Genomic DNA, 3,440 nt, shown 5'->3' with positions numbered 1-3,440 from the left:
ATAGATGTTTTTGGAATTCATTGTATATTCTCTTCTTTTTATCCTATTTGATTTTCAGTTGCTTCGGGACAAGCAACAATTTAAGTTTGGTGTTGTGATGAGCGGATAATTTATACGCTTTTTGACATTATTTTTAGTATATTTTTAGTATATTTTAATTAGTTTTTAAATAAAAATCACTCTTCTGGAATTTACTATGAGTTTGTGTATTTTTCTGTAATTTCAGGTATTTTCTGGCTGAAATTGAGGGACCTGAGCAAAAATCTGATTCAGAGGCTGAAAAAGGACTGCAGATGCTGTTGGATTCTGACCTCCCTGCACTCAAAGTGGATTTTCTGGAGCTACAGAATCCCAATTGGCGCGCTCTCAATTGCGTTGGAAAGTAGACATCCTGGGCTTTCCAGCAATATATAATAGTTCATACTTTGCCCGAGATTTGATGGCCCAAATAGGCGTTCCAAGTCAGCTCAAGAATTTTGGCGTTTAACTCCAAAACTGGCACAAAAGCTGGAGTTAAACGCCCAAACTGGCACAAAAGCTGGCGTTTAACTCCAAAAAAAGTCTCTACACATGGAAGCTTCAATGCTCAGCCCGAGCACACACCAAGTGGGCCCGGAAGAAGATTTCTGCATTAATTACTGATTTCTGTAACCCTAGGCTACTAGTTTTCTATAAATAGGATCTTTTGCTATTGTATTTTCATCTTTGATAAGTCTTATGCTATCTTAGACACGTTTGAAGGCTGGCCCTTCGGCCATGCCTAGACCTTGTTCTTATGTATTTTCAACGGTGGAGTTTCTACACACCATAGATTAAGGTGTTTATTTTCATCACTTTAAACTCCATAACCATTTGAATCCGCCTGATTGAGATTTACAAGATGACCATAACTTGCTTCAAGCCGACAATCTCCGTGGGATCGACCCTTACTCACGTAAGGTATTACTTGGACGACCCAGTACACTTGCTGGTTAGTTGTGCGGAATTGTGACAAAGTGTGATTCACGTTTGAGAGCTCCAAGTCCTTTAGCGCCATTGTTGATGATCACAATTTCGTGCACCAACATCATACGAAGAACCCAGGGACGAGGTGGTGGTGGATGAAGGGCGAGGAACAAAGAAACTTGCTAAGACGGGTAGGAGAAGAGGCAAAGTGGGATATGAATGGAAGCGCGGAGGAGATGTGGAGGGAGATGGCAGAAGTTATTAGAAAAATAGCAAAAGAAAGTTTTGGTAAATCTAAAGGGACAGGACCAAGAGACAAGGAGTCCTGGTGGTAGAATGCGAGTGTACAAGAGAAGATAAAGATAAAAAGGGAGTGTTTTAAAGAATGGTATTTGTGCCGCAATGCGGATAATTGGGAAAAATATAAGGCGGCTAAGAAAAAGACAAAAGTGACTGTAAGTGAAGCAAGAACAAGAGCATATGAGGGTTTATACCAGTCTTTAGGCATGAAAGATGGAGAAAAAGGTATATATAGAATCGCAAAGAGTCGTGAAAGAAGAACGAGAGATTTGGACCAGGTTAAGTGCATAAAGGATAAAGACGGAGAGGTATTGGCTCAAGAGGAGAAGATTAATGAAAGGTGGAAGAGCTACTTCTACGAGTTATTTAATGAAGGACATAAGACTCTTCTGAGCCTTGGTCGATTATACACAAGGGAAGAAGATCAAAACTTTGACTACTATCAAAGGATTCGAGAATTCGAGTTAAAAGAGGCTCTAAAGCAGATGAAGAATGGGAGGACAGTGGGACCTGATAATATCCCGATTGAAGTTTGGAAGGGCTTTGGCGGAACAGGGTATCAATTGGTTAACCAAGCTTTTTAATGAGATTTTAAGGTCGAAGATACCTGATAAGTGGAGAAAGAGCACCTTGGTACCTATCTACAAGAATAAGGGGGATATACAAAGTTGCAAAAACTATAGAGGGATCAAGCTCATGAGCCACACCATGAAATTATGGGAAATAGTGATAGAACGGAGGTTGAGAAAAAGAGACACAAGTAACAGATAACCAATTTACTTTTATGCCAGACAGATCCACCACCGATGCGATATACCTGTTAAGACGAATAATGGAGAGGTATCGTAGTAATAAAAGAGATCTACATATAGTGTTTATTGATATGGAAAAGCGTACGATAGGGTGCCAATGGAGGTCTTATGAAAAGTTTTAGAAAAAAAGAGAGTAAGGATCGCATATATTCTTGCAATTAAAGACATGTATGATGGGGCCACAACTAGTGTGAAGACTCAAGGTGGGGTGACAGAGGAATTACCTATTGGTATAAAATTACACCAAGGATCATCCTTAAGTCCTTATCTTTTCATATTAGTCTTGAAAGTACTCACAGAGCACATCCAAGAACCTGTGCCATAGTGCTAGCTTTTTACCGATAATATCGTCCTTATGGGAGAGTCAAGAGAAGACTTAAATAAAAAGTTGGACTTATGGAGAGAAGCTTTAGAAGTGTATGGCCTGCACATAAGCCGTAGTATAAGACGGAGTATATGGAATGTAAATTCGGTTTGCGAAGAGAAAATCCTAATATAGAGGTGAAGTTCGGAAAAAACATCCTACGAAAAATTAAAAGTTTTAATTATAATGGATGTATCATACAGAATAATGGAGAGATTGAACATGACGTCAAAAAATAGACAAATTAGTGCTTGATTCTGGTTTGTTTCAACAAACTTCGTTTCTTTTTCAGAGTTTTTTTTTTTTTTCTATTTTTCTGTCTCTTCTTTAAATTGAATTTTAGTAATTTCTTCATATTATTTTGGTGCGATATCCCAATTTCTATCCTGGTCTCCCAACTTGTATTTCTTTCTCAACTTGTTGCTTTTTTATAAACTTTTTCTCTTCTTTAAATTGTTTGGGATATTTTTTATTATCTCCTTAACATCTGTTTTGACTAAGAAAAATCACCGTATTGACAAAACAAATATAAAAGATGCGAGTAACAGAATTTTTGTCTAAAGATAGCAGGTTTTTGACTTAGTTTAACAAAATGAATCAAATGTTAACTCATCACTATGAAATTTAACATAATTGTATAAGATTAATAGTCAAATTTGCTTTTAAAAAATTACTCATTATTTAAATTAATTTCCAAAAAATTAAATTAATCATATTAGTCTCTGAAAGATAAAACATAAGTCAAATTGATCTTTTCATTAGTTAGTTAGATTATGATGTGTCATGTTAAGTGCCACGTGACAAGGTAACGTGGTAGGTTAATGCCACGTATTACATAATGATTAGATGATATGTCAGGTAAGTGACACATGACATATTAGGTATTATATAACACACATAAGTCATTTTTATTTTTAAAATTTTAAAAATTATTCAAATTAATCCTTATATAATTTTTTCTTAATTTTTTTTATAATATTAAATTTTTAATATTTTTAATCCTACTAATTTTTAATTTT

At 35.6% G+C, this 3,440-nt stretch overlaps 1 pseudogene; it reads left to right on the top strand.

Annotated features, from left to right (window-relative positions):
* The window catches only part of LOC110269320, a 13,290-nt pseudogene extending 10,630 nt beyond the window's left edge, over positions 1-2,660 (top strand).

The sequence above is a fragment of the Arachis ipaensis genome, chromosome B02 (genome assembly GCF_000816755.2).
Source record: "Arachis ipaensis cultivar K30076 chromosome B02, Araip1.1, whole genome shotgun sequence".
Taxonomy (NCBI): domain Eukaryota; kingdom Viridiplantae; phylum Streptophyta; class Magnoliopsida; order Fabales; family Fabaceae; genus Arachis; species Arachis ipaensis.
The sequence above is the reverse complement of the archived record's forward strand: the minus strand, read 5'-3'. Positions and strand labels throughout refer to the sequence as shown.